The sequence below is a fragment of the Phyllobates terribilis genome, unplaced genomic scaffold (assembly GCF_046119375.1).
Source record: "Phyllobates terribilis strain yellow unplaced genomic scaffold, ASM4611937v1 Scaffold_14__1_contigs__length_39327217, whole genome shotgun sequence".
Lineage (NCBI taxonomy): Eukaryota > Metazoa > Chordata > Amphibia > Anura > Dendrobatidae > Phyllobates > Phyllobates terribilis.
In genome coordinates this window covers 36,783,107-36,802,632 of record NW_027362774.1, presented here as the reverse complement: position 1 = coordinate 36,802,632, position 19,526 = coordinate 36,783,107, and the positions used below count along the sequence as shown (strand labels likewise).

Below are 19,526 nucleotides of genomic sequence, written 5' to 3'. Positions count from 1 at the left end.
TCTCTTGCACTCATCTTGTGTCAGTCTTCCATGTCTCTTGCTCTCATCTTGTGTCAGTCTTGCATGTCTCTTGCGCTCATCTTGTGTCAGTCTTGCATGTCTCTTGTGCTCATCTTGTGTCAGTCTTACATTTCTCTTGCGCTCATCTTGTGTCAGTCTTGCATGTCTCTTTCGTTCATCTAGTGTCAGTCTTGCATGTCTCTTGCGCTCATCTTGTGTCAGTCTTGCATGTCTCTTGCGCTCATCTTGTGTCAGTCGTACATGTCTCTTGCGCTCATCTTGTGTCAGTCTTGCATGTCTCTTGCGCTCATCTTGTGTCAGTCGTACATGTCTCTTGCTCTCATCTTGTGTCAGTCTTGCATGTCTCTTGCGCTCATCTTGTGTCAGTCGTACATGTCTCTTGCGCTCATCTTGTGTCAGTCTTGCATGTCTCTTGTGCTCATCTTGTGTCAGTCTTGCATGTCTCTTGCGCTCATCTTGCGTCAGTCTTGCATGTCTCTTGCGCTCATCTTGTGTCAGTCTTACATGTCTCTTGCGCTCATCTTGTGTCAGTCTTACATGTCTCTTGCGCTCATCTTGTGTCTGTCTTGCATGTCTCTTGCGCTCATCTTGTGTCAGTCTTACATGTCTCTTGCGCTCATCTTGTGTCAGTCTTACATGTCTCTTGCGCTCATCTTGTGTCAGTCTTACATGTCTCTGGCGCTCATCTTGTGTCATTCTTGCATGTCTCTTGCGCTCATCTTGTGTCAGTCTTACATGTCTCTTGCGCTAATCTTGTGTCAGTCTTGCATGTCTCTTGCGCTCATCTTGTGTCAGTCTTGCATGTCTCTTGCGCTCATCTTGTGTCAGTCTTACATGTCTCTTGCGCTCATCTTGTGTCAGTCTTGCATGTCTCTTGCGCTCATCTTGTGTCAGTCGTACATGTCTCTTGCGCTCATCTTGTGTCAGTCGTACATGTCTCTTGCGTTCATCTTGTGTCAGTCTTACATGTCTCTTGCGCTCATCTTGTGTCAGTCTTGCATGTCTCTTGCGCTCATCTTGTGTCAGTCTTGGATGTCTCTTGCGCTCATCTTGTGTCAGTCTTGCATGTCTCTTGCGCTCATCTTGTGTCAGTCTTGCATGTCTCTTGCGCTCATCTTGTGTCAGTCTTACATGTCTCTTGCGTTCATCTTGTGTCAGTCTTGCATGTCTCTTGCGCTCATCCTGTGTCAGTCTTACATGTCTCTTGCGGTCATCTTGTGTCAGTCTTGCATGTCTCTTACGCTCATCTTGTGTCAGTCTTGCATGTCTCTTACGCTCATCTTGTGTCAGTCATACATGTCTCTTGCGCTCATCTTGTGTCAGTCTTACATATCTCTTGCGTTCATCTTGTGTCAGTCTTGCATGTCTCTTGCGCTCATCTTGTGTCAGTCTTGCATGTCTCTTGCGCTCATCTTGTGTCAGTCTTGCATGTCTCTTGCGCTCATCTTGTGTCAGTCTTACATGTCTCTTGCATTCATCTTGTTTCAGTCTTGCATGTCTCTTGCTCTCATCTTGTGTCAGTCTTACATGTCTCTTGCATTCATCTTGTTTCAGTCTTGCATGTCTCTTGCTCTCATCTTGTGTCAGTCTTGCATGTCTCTTGCGCTCATCTTGTGTCAGTCTTACATGTCTCTTGCGCTCATCTTGTGTCAGTCTTGCATGTCTCTTGCGCTCATCTTGTGTCAGTCTTCCATGTCTCTTGCGCCCATCTTGTGTCAGTCTTGCATGTCTCTTGCGCTCATCTTGTGTCAGTCTTCCATGTCTCTTTCGTTCATCTTGTGTCAGTCTTGCATGTCTCTTGCGCTCATCTTGTGTCAGTCTTGCATGTCTCTTCCGCTCATCTTGTGTCAGTCTTACATGTCTCTTGCACTCATCTTGTGTCAGTCTTCCATGTCTCTTGCTCTCATCTTGTGTCAGTCTTGCATGTCTCTTGCGCTCATCTTGTGTCAGTCTTGCATGTCTCTTGTGCTCATCTTGTGTCAGTCTTACATTTCTCTTGCGCTCATCTTGTGTCAGTCTTGCATGTCTCTTTCGTTCATCTAGTGTCAGTCTTGCATGTCTCTTGCGCTCATCTTGTGTCAGTCTTGCATGTCTCTTGCGCTCATCTTGTGTCAGTCGTACATGTCTCTTGCGCTCATCTTGTGTCAGTCTTGCATGTCTCTTGCGCTCATCTTGTGTCAGTCGTACATGTCTCTTGCTCTCATCTTGTGTCAGTCTTGCATGTCTCTTGCGCTCATCTTGTGTCAGTCGTACATGTCTCTTGCGCTCATCTTGTGTCAGTCTTGCATGTCTCTTGTGCTCATCTTGTGTCAGTCTTGCATGTCTCTTGCGCTCATCTTGCGTCAGTCTTGCATGTCTCTTGCGCTCATCTTGTGTCAGTCTTACATGTCTCTTGCGCTCATCTTGTGTCAGTCTTACATGTCTCTTGCGCTCATCTTGTGTCTGTCTTGCATGTCTCTTGCGCTCATCCTGTGTCAGTCTTACATGTCTCTTGCGGTCATCTTGTGTCAGTCTTGCATGTCTCTTACGCTCATCTTGTGTCAGTCTTGCATGTCTCTTACGCTCATCTTGTGTCAGTCATACATGTCTCTTGCGCTCATCTTGTGTCAGTCTTACATGTCTCTTACGCTCATCTTGTGTCAGTCTTGCATGTCTCTTACGCTCATCTTGTGTCAGTCTTGCATGTCTCTTGGGCTCATCTTGTGTCAGTCTTACATGTCTCTTGCGTTCATCTTGTGTCAGTCTTGCATGTCTCTTGCGCTCATCTTGTGTCAGTCTTGCATGTCTCTTGCGCTCATCTTGTGTCAGTCTTGCATGTCTCTTGCGCTCATCTTGTGTCAGTCTTACATGTCTCTTGCATTCATCTTGTTTCAGTCTTGCATGTCTCTTGCTCTCATCTTGTGTCAGTCTTACATGTCTCTTGCATTCATCTTGTTTCAGTCTTGCATGTCTCTTGCTCTCATCTTGTGTCAGTCTTGCATGTCTCTTGCGCTCATCTTGTGTCAGTCTTACATGTCTCTTGCGCTCATCTTGTGTCAGTCTTGCATGTCTCTTGCGCTCATCTTGTGTCAGTCTTCCATGTCTCTTGCGCCCATCTTGTGTCAGTCTTGCATGTCTCTTGCGCTCATCTTGTGTCAGTCTTCCATGTCTCTTTCGTTCATCTTGTGTCAGTCTTGCATGTCTCTTGCGCTCATCTTGTGTCAGTCTTGCATGTCTCTTCCGCTCATCTTGTGTCAGTCTTACATGTCTCTTGCACTCATCTTGTGTCAGTCTTCCATGTCTCTTGCTCTCATCTTGTGTCAGTCTTGCATGTCTCTTGCGCTCATCTTGTGTCAGTCTTGCATGTCTCTTGTGCTCATCTTGTGTCAGTCTTACATTTCTCTTGCGCTCATCTTGTGTCAGTCTTGCATGTCTCTTTCGTTCATCTAGTGTCAGTCTTGCATGTCTCTTGCGCTCATCTTGTGTCAGTCTTGCATGTCTCTTCCGCTCATCTTGTGTCAGTCGTACATGTCTCTTGCGCTCATCTTGTGTCAGTCTTGCATGTCTCTTGCGCTCATCTTGTGTCAGTCGTACATGTCTCTTGCTCTCATCTTGTGTCAGTCTTGCATGTCTCTTGCGCTCATCTTGTGTCAGTCGTACATGTCTCTTGCGCTCATCTTGTGTCAGTCTTGCATGTCTCTTGTGCTCATCTTGTGTCAGTCTTGCATGTCTCTTGCGCTCATCTTGCGTCAGTCTTGCATGTCTCTTGCGCTCATCTTGTGTCAGTCGTACATGTCTCTTGCGCTCATCTTGTGTCAGTCTTGCATGTCTCTTGTGCTCATCTTGTGTCAGTCTTGCATGTCTCTTGCGCTCATCTTGTGTCAGTCTTGCATGTCTCTTGCGCTCATCTTGTGTCAGTCGTACATGTCTCTTGCTCTCATCTTGTGTCAGTCTTACATGTCTCTTACGCTCATCTTGTGTCAGTCTTACATGTCTCTTGCGCTCATCTTGTGTCTGTCTTGCATGTCTCTTGCGCTCATCTTGTGTCAGTCTTGCATGTCTCTTGCGCTCATCTTGTGTCAGTCTTGCATGTCTCTTACGCTCATCTTGTGTCAGTCTTGCATGTCTCTTACGCTCATCTTGTGTCAGTCATACATGTCTCTTGCGCTCATCTTGTGTCAGTCTTACATGTCTCTTGCGCTCATCTTGTGTCAGTCTTACATGTCTCTTACGCTCATCTTGTGTCAGTCTTACATGTCTCTTGCGTTCATCTTGTGTCAGTCTTGCATGTCTCTTACGCTCATCTTGTGTCAGTCTTACATGTCTCTTGTGCTCATCTTGTGTCAGTCTTACATGTCTCTTGCGCTCATCTTGTGTCAGTCTTGCATGTCTCTTGCGCTCATCTTATGTCAGTCTTACATGTCTCTTGCGTTCATCTTGTGTCAGTCTTGCATGTCTCTTGCGCTCATCTTGTGTCAGTCTTGCATGTCTCTTGCGCTCATCTTGTGTCAGTCTTGCATGTCTCTTGCGCTCATCTTATGTCAGTCTTACATGTCTCTTGCGCTCATCTTGTGTCAGTCTTGCATGTCTCTTGCGCTCATCTTGTGTCAGTCTTGCATGTCTCTTGCTCTCATCTTGTGTCAGTCTTACATGTCTCTTACGCTCATCTTGTGTCAGTCTTACATGTCTCTTGCGCTCATCTTGTGTCAGTCTTACATGTCTCTTGCGTTCATCTTATGTCAGTCTTACATGTCTCTTGCGTTCATCTTGTGTCAGTCTTGCATGTCTCTTGCGCTCATCTTGTGTCAGTCTTGCATGTCTCTTGCGCTCATCTTGTGTCAGTATTGCATGTCTCTTTCGTTCATCTTGTGTCAGTCTTACATGTCTCTTACGCCCATCTTGTGTCAGTCTTGTATGTCTCTTGCGCTCATCTTGTGTCAGTCTTGCATGTCTCTTGCGCTCATCTTGTGTCAGTCTTCCATGTCTCTTGCGCTCATCTTGCGTCAGTCTTGAATGTCTCTTGCGCTCATCTTGTGTCAGTCTTTCATGTCTCTTGCGCTCATCTTGTGTCAGTCTTACATGTCTCTTGCGCTCATCTTCTGTCAGTATTGCATGTCTCTTGCGCTCATCTTGTGTCAGTCTTACATGTCTCTTGCGCTCATCTTGTGTCAGTCTTGCATGTCTCTTGCGCTCATCTTGTGTCAGTCTTGCATGTCTCTTGCGCTCATCTTGTGTCAGTCTTGCATGTCTCTTGCGCTCATCTTGTGTCAGTCTTACATGTCTCTTGCGCTCATCTTGTGTCAGTCTTGCATGTCTCTTGCGCTCATCTTGTGTCAGTCTTACATGTCTCTTGTGCTCATCTTCTGTCAGTCTTGCATGTCTCTTGCGCTCATCTTGTGTCAGTCTTGCATGTCTCTTGCGCTCATCTTGTGTCAGTCTTGCATGTCTCTTGCGTTCATCTTGTGTCAGTCTTGCATGTCTCTTGCGCTCATCTTGTGTTATTCTTGCATGTCTCTTGCGTTCATCTTGTGTCAGTCTTGCATGTCTCTTGCGCTCATCTTGTGTTATTCTTGCATGTCTCTTACGCTCATCTTGTGTCAGCCTTACATGTCTCTTACGCTCATCTTGTGTCAGTCTTGCATGTCTCTTGCGCTCATCTTGTGTCAGTCTTACATGTCTCTTACGCTCATCTTGTGTCAGTCTTGCATGTCTCTTGCGCTCATCTTGTGTCAGTCTTACATGTCTCTTGCGCTCATCTTGTGTGAGTCTTGCATGTCTCTTGCGCTCATCTTGTGTCAGTCTTGCATGTCTCTTGTGCTCATCTTCTGTCAGTCTTGCATGTCTCTTGCGCTCATCTTGTGTCAGTCTTGCATGTCTCTTGCGCTCATCTTGTGTCAGTCTTGCATGTCTCTTGCGCTCATCTTATGTCAGTCTTGCATGTCTCTTGCGTTCATCTTGTGTCAGTCTTGCATGTCTCTTGCGCTCATCTTGTGTCAGTCTTGCATGTCTCTTGCGCTCATCTTGTGTCAGTCTTGCATGTCTCTTGCGCTCATCTTGTGTCAGTCTTACATGTCTCTTGCGCTCATCTTGTGTCAGTCTTGCATGTCTCTTGCGCTCATCTTCTGTCAGTCTTGCATGTCTCTTGCGCTCATCTTGTGTCAGTCTTGCATGTCTCTTGCGCTCATCTTGTGTCAGTCTTACATGTCTCTTGCGCCCATCTTGTGTCAGTCTTGCATGTCTCTTGCGCTCATCTTCTGTCAGTCTTACATGTCTCTTGCGCTCATCTTGTGTCAGTCTTGCATGTGTCTTTCGTTCATCTTGTGTCAGTCTTACATGTCTCTTGCACTCATCTTGTGTCAGTCTTCCATGTCTCTTACGCCCATCTTGTGTCAGTCTTGCATGTCTCTTGCGCTCATCTTGTGTCAGTCTTGCATGTCTCTTGCGTTCATCTTATGTCAGTCTTGCATGTCTCTTGCACTCATCTTGTGTCAGTCTTCCATGTCTCTTACGCCCATCTTGTGTCAGTCTTGCATGTCTCTTGCGCTCATCTTGTGTCAGTCTTGCATGTCTCTTGCGCTCATCTTGTGTCAGTCTTGCATGTCTCTTGCGCTCATCTTGTGTCAGTCTTGCATGTCTCTTGCGCTCATCTTGTGTCAGTCTTGCATGTCTCTTGCGGTCATCTTGTGTCAGTCTTGCATGTCTCTTGCGCTCATCTTCTGTCAGTCTAACATGTCTCTTGCGCTCATCTTGTGTCAGTCTTACATGTCTCTTGCGCTCATCTTCTGTCAGTCTTGCATGTCTCTTGCGCTCATCTTGTGTCAGTCTTACATGTCTCTTGCGCTCATCTTCTGTCAGTCTTGCATGTCTCTTGCGCTCATATTGTGTCAGTCTTACATGTCTCTTGCGCTCATCTTCTGTCAGTCTTGCATGTCTCTTGCGCTGATCTTCTGTCAGTCTAACATGTCTCTTGCGCTCATCTTGTGTCAGTCTTGTATGTCTCTTGCGCTCATCTTGTGTCAGTCTTGCATGTCTCTTGCGCTCATCTTGTGTCAGTCTTACATGTCTCTTGCGCACATCTTGTGTCAGTATTGCATGTCTCTTGCGCTCATCTTGTGTCAGTCTTACATGTCTCTTGCGCTCATCTTGTGTCAGTATTGCATGTCTCTTGCGCTCATCTTGTGTCAGTCTTGCATGTCTCTTGCGCTCATCTTGTGTCAGTCTTGCATGTCTCTTGCGCTCATCTTGTGTCAGTCTTGCATGTCTCTTGCGCTCATCTTGTGTCAGACTTGCATGTCTCTTGCGCTCATCTTGTGTCAGTCTTGCATGTCTCTTGCGGTCATCTTGTGTCAGTCTTGCATGTCTCTTGCGCTCATCTTCTGTCAGTCTAACATGTCTCTTGCGCTCATCTTGTGTCAGTCTTACATGTCTCTTGCGCTCATCTTCTGTCAGTTTTGCATGTCTCTTGCGCTCATCTTGTGTCAGTCTTGCATGTCTCTTGCGCTCTTCTTGTGTCAGTCTTGCATGTCTCTTGCGTTCATCTTGTGTCAGTCTTACATGTCTCTTGCGCTCATCTTGTGTCAGTCTTGCATGTCTCTTGCGCTCATCTTGTGTCAGTCTTGCATGTCTCTTGCGCTCATCTTGTGTCAGTCTTGCATGTCTCTTGCGTTCATCTTGTGTCAGTCTTGCATGTCTCTTGCGCTCATCTTGTGTCAGTCTTGCATGTCTCTTGCGCTCATCTTGTGTTATTCTTGCATGTCTCTTACGCTCATCTTGTGTCAGTCTTGCATGTCTCTTGCGCTCATCTTGTGTCAGTCTTACATGTCTCTTACGCTCATCTTGTGTCAGTCTTGCATGTCTCTTGCGCTCATCTTGTGTCATTCTTGCATGTCTCTTGCGCTCATCTTGTGTCAGTCTTACATGTCTCTTACGCTCATCTTGTGTCAGTCTTGCATGTCTCTTGCGCTCATCTTGTGTCAGTCTTACATGTCTCTTGCGCTCATCTTGTGTCAGTCTTGCATGTCTCTTGCGCTCATCTTGTGTCAGTCTTACATGTCTCTTACGCTCATCTTGTGTCAGTCTTGCATGTCTCTTGCGCTCATCTTGTGTCAGTCTTGCATGTCTCTTGCGCTCATCTTGTGTCATTCTTGCATGTCTCTTACGCTCATCTTGTGTCAGTCTTGCATGTCTCTTACGCTCATCTTGTGTCAGTCTTGCATGTCTCTTGCGCTCATCTTGTGTCAGTCTTACATGTCTCTTGCGCTCATCTTGTGTCAGTCTTGCATGTCTCTTGCGCTCATCTTGTGTCAGTCTTACATGTCTCTTGCGCTCATCTTGTGTGAGTCTTGCATGTCTCTTGCGCTCATCTTGTGTCAGTCTTACATGTCTCTTGCGCCCATCTTGTGTCAGTCTTGCATGTCTCTTGCGCTCATCTTGTGTCAGTCTTGCATGTCTCTTTCGTTCATCTTGTGTCAGTCTTACATGTCTCTTGCACTCATCTTGTGTCAGTCTTCCATGTCTCTTACGCCCATCTTGTGTCAGTCTTGCATGTCTCTTGCACTCATCTTGTGTCAGTCTTACATGTCTCTTGCGCCCATCTTGTGTCAGTCTTGCATGTCTCTTGCGCTCATCTTGTGTCAGTCTTGCATGTCTCTTTCGTTCATCTTGTGTCAGTCTTACATGTCTCTTGCGCTCATCTTGTGTCAGTCTTACATGTCTCTTGCGTTCATCTTATGTCAGTCTTGCATGTCTCTTGCACTCATCTTGTGTCAGTCTTGCATGTCTCTTGCGCTCATTTTGCGTCAGTCTTGCATGTCTCTTGCGCTCATCTTGTGTCAGTCTTACATGTCTCTTGAGCTCATCTTGTGTCAGTCTTGCATGTCTCTTGCGCTCATCTTGTGTCAGTCTTGCATGTCTCTTGCGCTCATCTTGTGTCAGTCTTGCATGTCTCTTGCGCTCATCTTGTGTCAGTCTTACATGTCTCTTGCGCTCATCTTGTGTCAGTCTTGCATGTCTCTTGCGCTCATCTTGTGTCAGTCTTGCATGTCTCTTGCGCTCATCTTGTGTCAGTCTTACATGTCTCTTGTGCTCATCTTCTGTCAGTCTTGCATGTCTCTTGCGCTCATCTTGTGTCAGTCTTACATGTCTCTTGCGCTCATCTTGTGTCAGTCTTGCATGTCTCTTGCGCTCATCTTGTGTCAGTCTTACATGTCTCTTGCGCCCATCTTGTGTCAGTCTTGCATGTCTCTTGCGCTCATCTTGTGTCAGTCTTGCATGTCTCTTTCGTTCATCTTGTGTCAGTCTTACATGTCTCTTGCGTTCATCTTATGTCAGTCTTACATGTCTCTTGCACTCATCTTGTGTCAGTCTTACATGTCTCTTGCGTTCATCTTGTGTCAGTCTTACATGTCTCTTGCACTCATCTTGTGTCAGTCTTACATGTCTCTTGCGTTCATCTTATGTCAGTCTTGCATGTCTCTTGCACTCATCTTGTGTCAGTCTTCCATGTCTCTTACGCCCATCTTGTGTCAGTCTTGCATGTCTCTTGCGCTCATCTTGTGTCAGTCTTGCATGTCTCTTGCACTCATCTTGTGTCAGTCTTACATGTCTCTTGCGTTCATCTTGTGTCAGTCTTACATGTCTCTTGCACTCATCTTGTGTCAGTCTTACATGTCTCTTGCGTTCATCTTATGTCAGTCTTGCATGTCTCTTGCACTCATCTTGTGTCAGTCTTCCATGTCTCTTACGCCCATCTTGTGTCAGTCTTGCATGTCTCTTGCGCTCATCTTGTGTCAGTCCTGCATGTCTCTTGCGCTCATTTTGCGTCAGTCTTGCATGTCTCTTGCGCTCATCTTGTGTCAGTCTTACATGTCTCTTGCGCTCATCTTGTGTCAGTCTTGCATGTCTCTTGCGCTCATCTTGTGTCAGTCTTACATGTCTCTTGCGCTCATCTTGTGTCAGTATTGCATGTCTCTTGCGCTCATCTTGTGTCAGTCTTGCATGTCTCTTGCGCTCATCTTGTGTCAGTCTTGCATGTCTCTTGCGCTCATCTTGTGTCAGTCTTGCATGTCTCTTGCGCTCATCTTGTGTCAGTCTTATATGTCTCTTGCGCTCATCTTGTGTCAGTATTGCATGTCTCTTGCGCTCATCTTGTGTCAGTCTTGCATGTCTCTTGCGCTCATCTTGTGTCAGTCTTGCATGTCTCTTGCGCTCATCTTGTGTCAGTCTTGCATGTCTCTTGCGCTCATCTTGCGTCAGTCTTGCATGTCTCTTGCGCTCATCTTGTGTCAGTATTGCATGTCTCTTGCGCTCATCTTGTGTCAGTCTTGCATGTCTCTTGCGCTCATCTTGTGTCAGTCTTGCATGTCTCTTGCGCTCATCGTGTGTCAGTCTTACATGTCTCTTGCGCTCATCTTGTGTCAGTCTTACATGTCTCTTGCACTCATCTTGTGTCAGTCTTACATGTCTCTTGCGCTCATCTTGTGTCAGTCTTGCATGTCTCTTGCTCTCATCTTGTGTCAGTCTTACATGTCTCTTGCGCTCATCTTGTGTCAGTCTTGCATGTCTCTTGCGCTCATCTTGTGTCAGTCTTGCATGTCTCTTGCGCTCATCTTGTGTCAGTCTTGCATGTCTCTTGCGCTCATCTTGTGTCAGTCTTGCATGTCTCTTGCGCTCATCTTGTGTCAGTCTTGCATGTCTCTTGCGCTCATCTTGTGTCAGTCTTACATGTCTCTTGCACTCATCCTGTGTCAGTCTTACATGTCTCTTGCGCTCATCTTGTGTCAGTCTTGCATGTCTCTTGCACTCATCTTGTGTCAGTCTTACATGTCTCTTGCGCTCATCTTGTGTCAGTCTTGCATGTCTCTTGCGCTCATCTTGTGTCAGTCTTGCATGTCTCTTGCGCTCATCTTGTGTCAGTCTTGCATGTCTCTTGCGCTCATCTTGTGTCAGTCTTGCATGTCTCTTGCGCTCATCTTGTGTCAGTCTTGCATGTCTCTTGCGCTCATCTTGTGTCAGTCTTACATGTCTCTTGCACTCATCCTGTCTCAGTCTTACATGTCTCTTGCACTCATCTTGTGTCAGTCTTACATGTCTCTTGCGCTCATCTTGTGTCAGTCTTGCATGTCTCTTGCGCTCATCTTGTGTCAGTCTTGCATGTCTCTTGCGCTCATCTTGTGTCAGTCTTGCATGTCTCTTGCGCTCATCTTGTGTCAGTCTTACATGTCTCTTGTGCTCATCTTCTGTCAGTCTTGCATGTCTCTTGCGCTCATCTTGTGTCAGTCTTGCATGTCTCTTGCGCTCATCTTGTGTCAGTCTTGCATGTCTCTTGCGCTCATCTTGTGTCAGTCTTGCATGTCTCTTGCGCTCATCTTGTGTCAGTCTTGCATGTCTCTTGCGCTCATCTTGTGTCAGTCTTGCATGTCTCTTGCGCTCATCTTGTGTCAGTCTTGCATGTCTCTTGCGCTCATCTTGTGTCAGTCTTACATGTCTCTTGCACTCATCCTGTGTCAGTCTTACATGTCTCTTGCGCTCATCTTGTGTCAGTCTTGCATGTCTCTTGCACTCATCTTGTGTCAGTCTTACATGTCTCTTGCGCTCATCTTGTGTCAGTCTTGCATGTCTCTTGCGCTCATCTTGTGTCAGTCTTACATGTCTCTTGCGCTCATCTTGTGTCAGTCTTGCATGTCTCTTGCGCTCATCTTGTGTCAGTCTTGCATGTCTCTTGCGCTCATCTTGTGTCAGTCTTGCATGTCTCTTGCGCTCATCTTGTGTCAGTCTTGCATGTCTCTTGCGCTCTTCTTGTGTCAGTCTTGCATGTCTCTTGCGTTCATCTTGTGTCAGTCTTACATGTCTCTTGCGCTCATCTTGTGTCAGTCTTGCATGTCTCTTGCGCTCATCTTCTGTCAGTCTTGCATGTCTCTTGCGCTCATCTTCTGTCAGTCTTACATGTCTCTTGCGCTCATCTTGTGTCAGTCTTACATGTCTCTTGCGCTCATCTTGTGTCAGTCTTGCATGTCTCTTGCGCTCATCTTCTGTCAGTCTTGCATGTCTCTTGCGCTCATCTTCTGTCAGTCTTACATGTCTCTTGCGCTCATCTTGTGTCTGTCTTGCATGTCTCTTGCGCTCATCTTCTGTCAGTCTTGCATGTCTCTTGCGCTCATCTTGTGTCAGTCTTACATGTCTCTTGCGCTCATCTTGTGTCAGTCTTGCATGTCTCTTGCGCTCATCTTGTGTCAGTCTTGCATGGCTCTTGCGCTCATCTTGTGTCAGTCTTACATGTCTCTTGCGCTCATCTTGTGTCAGTCTTGCATGTCTCTTGCGCTCATCTTCTGTCAGTCTTGCATGTCTCTTGCGCTCATCTTGTGTCAGTCTTACATGTCTCTTGCGCTCATCTTGTGTCAGTCTTGCATGTCTCTTGCGCTCATCTTGTGTCAGTCTTGCATGGCTCTTGCGCTCATCTTGTGTCAGTCTTGCATGTCTCTTGCGCTCATCTTGTGTCAGTCCTCCATGTCTCTTGCGCTCATCTTGTGTCAGTCTTGCATGTCTCTTGCGCTCATCTTGTGTCAGTCTTACATGTCTCTTGCGCTCATCTTGTGTCAGTCTTGCATGTCTCTTGCGCTCATCTTGTGTCAGTCTTGCATGTCTCTTGCGCTCATCTTGTGTCAGTCTTACATGTCTCTTGCGCTCATCTTGTGTCAGTCTTGCATGTCTCTTGCGCTCATCTTGTGTCAGTCTTACATGTCTCTTGCGCTCATCTTGTGTCAGTCTTGCATGTCTCTTGCGCTCATCTTGTGTCAGTCTTGCATGTCTCTTGCGCTCATCTTGTGTCAGTCTTACATGTCTCTTGCGCTCATCTTGTGTCAGTCTTGCATGTCTCTTGCGCTCATCTTGTGTCAGTCTTACATGTCTCTTGCGCTCATCTTGTGTCAGTCCTCCATGTCTCTTGCGCTCATCTTCTGTCAGTCTTGCATGTCTCTTGCGCTCATCTTGTGTCAGTCTTACATGTCTCTTGCGCTCATCTTGTGTCAGTCTTGCATGTCTCTTGCGCTCATCTTGTGTCAGTCTTGCATGTCTCTTGCGCTCATCTTGTGTCAGTCTTACATGTCTCTTGCGCTCATCTTGTGTCAGTCTTGCATGTCTCTTGCGCTCATCTTGTGTCAGTCTTGCATGGCTCTTGCGCTCATCTTGTGTCAGTCTTGCATGTCTCTTGCGCTCATCTTGTGTCAGTCCTCCATGTCTCTTGCGCTCATCTTGTGTCAGTCTTGCATGGCTCTTGCGCTCATCTTGTGTCAGCCTTGCATGTCTCTTGCGCTCATCTTGTGTCAGTCTTGCATGTCTCTTGCGCTCATCTTGTGTCAGTCTTACATGTCTCTTGCGCTCATCTTGTGTCAGTCTTGCATGTCTCTTGCGCTCATCTTGTGTCAGTCTTGCATGTCTCTTGCGCTCATCTTGTGTCAGTCTTACATGTCTCTTGCGCTCATCTTGTGTCAGTCTTGCATGTCTCTTGCGCTCATCTTGTGTCAGTCTTGCATGGCTCTTGCGCTCATCTTGTGTCAGTCTTGCATGTCTCTTGCGCTCATCTTGTGTCAGTCTTGCATGTCTCTTGCGCTCATCTTGTGTCAGTCTTACATGTCTCTTGCGCTCATCTTGTGTCAGTCTTGCATGTCTCTTGCGCTCATCTTGTGTCAGTCTTGCATGGCTCTTGCGCTCATCTTGTGTCAGTCTTGCATGTCTCTTGCGCTCATCTTGTGTCAGTCCTCCATGTCTCTTGCGCTCATCTTCTGTCAGTCTTGCATGTCTCTTGCGCTCATCTTGTGTCAGTCTTACATGTCTCTTGCGCTCATCTTGTGTCAGTCTTGCATGTCTCTTGCGCTCATCTTGTGTCAGCCTTGCATGTCTCTTGCGCTCATCTTGTGTCAGTCTTACATGTCTCTTGCGCTCATCTTGTGTCAGTCTTGCATGTCTCTTGCGTTCATCTTGTGTCAGTCTTGCATGTCTCTTGCGCTCATCTTGTGTCAGTCTTGCATGTCTCTTGCTCTCATCTTGTGTCAGTCGTACATGTCTCTTGCGCTCATCTTGTGTCAGTCTTGCATGTCTCTTGCGCTCATCTTGTGTCAGTCTTGCATGTCTCTTGCGCTCATCTTGTGTCAGTCTTGCATGTCTCTTGCGTTCATCTTGTGTCAGTCTTGCATGTCTCTTGCACTCATCTTGTGTCAGTCTTGCATGTCTCTTGCACTCATCTTGTGTCAGTCTTGCATGTCTCTTGCGTTCATCTTGTGTCAGTCTTCCATGTCTCTTGCGCTCATCTTGTGTCAGTCATGCATGTCTCTTGAGTTCATCCTGTATCAGTCTTGCATGTCTCTTGCGTTCATCTTGTGTCAGTCTTGCATGTCTCTTGCGCTCATCTTGTGTCAGTCTTGCATGTCTCTTGCGTTCATCTTGTGTCAGTCTTGCATGTCTCTTGCGCTCATCTTGTGTCAGTCTTGCATGTCTCTTGCGCTCATCTTGTGTCAGTCTTGCATGTCTCTTGCGCTCATCTTGTGTCAGTCTTGCATGTCTCTTGCGCTCATCTTGTGTCAGTCTTGCATGTCTCTTGCGCTCATCTTGTGTCAGTCTTGCATGTCTCTTGCGCTCATCTTGTGTCAGTCTTGCATGTCTCTTGCGCTCATCTTGTGTCAGTCTTGCATGTCTCTTGCGCTCATCTTGTGTCAGTCTTAGATGTCTCTTGCGCTCATCTTGTGTCAGTCTTGCATGTCTCTTGCGCTCATCTTCTGTCAGTCTAACATGTCTCTTGCGCTCATCTTGTGTCAGTCTTACATGTCTCTTGCGTTCATCTTGTGTCAGTCTTGCATGTCTCTTGCGTTCATCTTGTGTCAGTCTTACATGTCTCTTCCGCTCATCTTGTGTCAGTCTTACATGTCTCTTGCGCTCATCTTGTGTCAGTCTTGCATGTCTCTTGCGCTCATCTTGTGTCAGTCTTACATATCTCTTGCGTTCATCTTGTGTCAGTCTTACATGTCTCTTGCGCTCATCTTGTGTCAGTCTTGCATGTCTCTTGCGCTCATCTTGTGTCAGTCTTACATATCTCTTGCGTTCATCTTGTGTCAGTCTTACATGTCTCTTCCGCTCATCTTGTGTCAGTCTTACATGTCTCTTGCGCTCATCTTGTGTCAGTCTTACATGTCTCTTGCGTTCTTCTTTTGTCAGTCTTGCATGTCTCTTGCGCTCATCTTGTGTCAGTCTTGCATGTCTCTTGCGCTCATCTTGTGTCATTCTTACATGTCTCTTGCACTCATCTTGTGTCAGTCTTGCATGTCTCTTGCACTCATCTTGTGTCAGTCTTGCATGTCTCTTGCACTCATCTTGTGTCAGTCTTACATGTCTCTTTCGTTCATCTTGTGTCAGTCTTACATGTCTCTTGCGCTCATCTTGTGTCAGTCTTGCATGTCTCTTGCGCTCATCTTGTGTCAGTCTTACATGTCTCTTGTGCTCATTATGTGTCAGTCTTACATGTCTCTTGCGCTCATCTTGTGTCAGTCTTACATGTCTCTTGCGCTCATCTTGTGTCAGTCTTACATGTCTCTTGCGCTCATCTTGTGTCAGTCTTGCATGTCTCTTGCGCTCATCTTGTGTCAGTCTTGTATGTCTCTTGCGCTCATCTTGTGTCATTCTTGCATGTCTCTTGCGTTCGTCTTGCGTTCATCTTGCGTTCGTCTTGCGTTCATCTTGCGTTCGTCTTGCGTTCATCTTGCATTCGTCTTGCGTTCATCTTGCGTTCGTCTTGCGTTCATCTTGCATTCGTCTTGCGTTCATCTTGCATTCGTCTTGCGTTCATCTTGCGTTCATCTTGCGTTCATCTTGCATTCGTCTTGCGTTCATCTTGCGTTCGTCTTGCGTTCGTCTTGCGTTCATCTTGCATTCGTCTTGCGTTCATCTTGCGTTCATCTTGCGTTCATCTTGCATTCGTCTTGCGTTCATCTTGCGTTCGTCTTGCGTTCGTCTTGTGTTCATCTTGCGTTCATCTTGCGTTCGTCTTGTGTTCATCTTGCGTTCGTCTTGCGTTCGTCTTGCGTTCATCTTGCGTTCGTCTTGCGTTCATCTTGCGTTCGTCTTGTGTTCATCTTGCGTTCGTCTTGCGTTCGTCTTGTGTTCATCTTGCGTTCATCTTGCGTTCATCTTGCGTTCGTCTTGCGTTCGTCTTGCGTTCATCTTGCGTTCGTCTTCCGTTCATCTTGCGTTCATCTTGCATTCGTCTTGCGTTCATCTTGCGTTCGTCTTGCGTTCGTCTTGTGTTCATCTTGCGTTCATCTTGCTTTCGTCTTGTGTTCATCTTGCGTTCATCTTGCGTTCGTCTTGCGTTCATCTTGCGTTCATCTTGCTTTCGTCTTGCATTCATCTTGCGTTCATCTTGCTTTCGTCTTGCGTTCATCTTGCGTTCATCTTGCTTTCGTCTTGCGTTCATCTTGCGTTCGTCTTGCGTTCGTCTTGTGTTCATCTTGCGTTCATCTTGCTTTCGTCTTGTGTTCATCTTGCGTTCATCTTGCGTTCATCTTGCGTTCGTCTTGCGTTCATCTTGCGTTCATCTTGCGTTCGTCTTGCGTTCATCTTGCGTTCATCTTGCTTTCGTCTTGCGTTCATCTTGCGTTCATCTTGCTTTCGTCTTGCGTTCATCTTGCGTTAGTCTTCCGTTCGTCTTGCTTTCATCTTGCGTTGGTCTTGCGTTCATCTTGCGTTCATCTTGCGTTCGTCTTGCGTTCATCTTGCGTTCGTCTTGCGTTCATCTTGCGTTCATCTTGCGTTCGTCTTGCGTTCATCTTGCGTTTGTCTTGTGTTCATCTTGCGTTCATCTTGCGTTTATCTTGCATTCATTTTGCGTTTGTCTTCCGTTCGTCTTGCGTTCATCTTGCGTTCATCTTGCTTTCGTCTTGTGTTTATCTTGCTTTCATCTTGCGTTCATCTTGCGTTCGCCTTGCCTTTATCTTGCGTTTGTCTTGCGTTCATCTTGCTTTCGTCTTGCTTTTGTCTTGCATTCATCTTGCTTTTGTCTTGCGTTCATCTTGCGTTCATCTTGCTTTCGTCTTGCTTTTGTCTTGCGTTTGTCTTGCGTTCATCTTGCTTTTGTCTTGCGTTCATCTTGCGTTCATCTTGCTTTCGTCTTGCTTTTGTCTTGCGTTTGTCTTGCGTTCATCTTGCTTTTGTCTTGCGTTCATCTTGCTTTCGTCTTGCGTTTGTCTTGCGTTCATCTTGCTTTTGTCTTGCGTTCATCTTGCTTTTGTCTTGCGTTCATCTTGCTTTCGTCTTGCTTTTGTCTTGCGTTTGTCTTGCGTTCATCTTGCTTTTGTCTTGCGTTCATCTTGCGTTCATCTTGCGTTCATCTTGCTTTCGTCTTGCGATCATCTTGCTTTCGTCTTGCGTTCATCTTGCGTTCATCTTGTTTCGTCTTGCGTTCATCTTGCGTTCATCTTGTTTCGTCTTGCGTTCATCTTGTTTCGTCTTGCGTTCATCTTTCATTCATCTTGCTTTTGTCTTGCGTTCATCTTTCATTCATCTTGCTTTTGTCTTGCGTTCATCTTGCGTTCTTCTTGCGTTCATCTTGCGTTTGTCTTGCGTTCATCTTGCGTTCATCTTGCGTTCGTCTTCCGTTCATCTTGCGTTCATCTTGCGTTCGTCTTCCGTTCATCTTGCGTTCATCTTGCGTTCATCTTGTTTCGTCTTGCATTCATCTTGCGTTCATCTTGTTTCGTCTTGCGTTCATCTTGCGTTCATCTTGTTTCGTCTTGCGTTCATCTTGCGTTTGTCTTGCGTTCATCTTGCTTTTGTCTTGCGTTCATCTTGCGTTCTTCTTGCGTTCATCTTGCGTTTGTCTTGCGTTCATCTTGCGTTCATCTTGCGTTCATCTTGCGTTCGTCTTCCGTTCATCTTGCGTTCGTCTTGCGTTAATCTTGCGTTCGTCTTCCGTTCATCTTGCGTTCATCTTGCGTTCATCTTCCGTTCATCTTGCGTTCGTCTTGCGTTCATCTTGCGTTCGTCTTCCGTTCATCTTGCTTTCGTCTTGCGTTCATCTTGCGTTCGTCTTCCGTTCATCTTGCGTTCATCTTGCGTTCATCTTGCGTTTGTCTTGCGTTCATCTTGCTTTCGTCTTGCGTTCATCTTGCGTTCGTCTTCCGTTCATCTTGCGTTCGTCTTGTGTTCATCTTGCTTTCGTCTTGCATGTCTCTTGCGTTCATCTTGCGTTTGTCTTGCGTTAATCTTGCTTTCGTCTTGCGTTTATCTTGCTTTCATCTTGCGTTTGTCTTGCGTTTATCTTGCTTTCGTCTTGCGTTTATCTTGCTTTCATCTTGCGTTTATCTTGCTTTCATCTTGCGTTCATCTTGCGTTCATCTTGCGTTTATCTTGCGTTTGTCTTGCGTTCATCTTGCGTTCATCTTGCGTTCGTCTTCCATTCATCTTGCGTTCGTCTTGCGTTCATCTTGCGTTTGTCTTGCGTTCATCTTGCTTTCGTCTTGCGTTCGTCTTCCGTTCATCTTGCGCTCGTCTTGCGTTCATCTTGCGTTCGTCTTCCGTTCATCTTCCGTTCATCTTGCGTTCATCTTGCGTTCGTCTTCCGTTCATCTTGCTTTCGTCTTGCGTTCATCTTGCCTTTGTCTTCCGTTCATCTTGCGTTCATCTTGCGTTTGTCTTGCGTTCATCTTGCTTTCATCTTGCGTTCGTCTTGTGTTCATCTTGCGTTTGTCTTGCGTTCATCTTGCTTTCGTCTTGCGTTCATCTTGCGTTCGTCTTCCGTTCATCTTGCGTTCGTCTTGCGTTCATCTTGCGTTTGTCTTGCGTTCATCTTGCTTTCGTCTTGCGTTCATCTTGCGTTCGTCTTCCGTTCATCTTGCGTTCGTCTTGCGTTCATCTTGCGTTCGTCTTCCGTTCATCTTGCGTTCGTCTTGCGTTCATCTTGCGTTCGTCTTCCGTTCATCTTGCGTTCGTCTTCCATTCATCTTGCGTTTGTCTTGCGTTCATCTTGCATTCGTCTTGCGTTCGTCTTACGTTCCGCCACAGTCCTCACATTCTCTGCTTCCTCTCTGATAAGGATCTTTTCTATAATCGGATCTCTCTGATTCCTCGGATCTCACGATTCGCCGTCTACTCGGCATCCGGTTGACGTTCTCCAGCTTCGGACTCACACTGAGAAAAGCGTCTTCTGAATCTCGTCCACTTATGATGTGAGACGTGTGACGTCCGGCGCGGCGGTCAGTTGGGCGTTATTATAATGGTTCTGCGCTCACTGTAGGGACCGGCCGAGGGTCCGCAGGTCTATACACAGCTGGTCTGGTCTGATGAAGATGGATGAGGCCCCCGGTTGAGGATTCCAGTGTTCATTGGTAAGACGCAGCGTCATGGAGGAAAACAGGGGGCGTCACATCACCGGATCCTGGCATTACATGAATGGGGCCCCAGTGTCACTCCCAGTGATTGAGGGGTTAAATGACTTTGGAGATCACGGTGACACTGAATGGATGAGAGTTGTAGTCGGTGACTAA

The 19,526-nt window shown here is 46.6% G+C and overlaps 2 pseudogenes; both read right to left on the bottom strand.

Moving 5' to 3' along the window:
* Positions 1-15,839: 15,839 nt before the first annotated feature.
* LOC141175720 (uncharacterized) lies at positions 15,840-17,677 on the bottom strand (annotated as a pseudogene).
* A 686-nt stretch (positions 17,678-18,363) lies between these two features.
* Positions 18,364-19,005, bottom strand: LOC141175719 (uncharacterized; annotated as a pseudogene).
* Between the last annotated feature and the right edge of the window lie 521 nt (positions 19,006-19,526).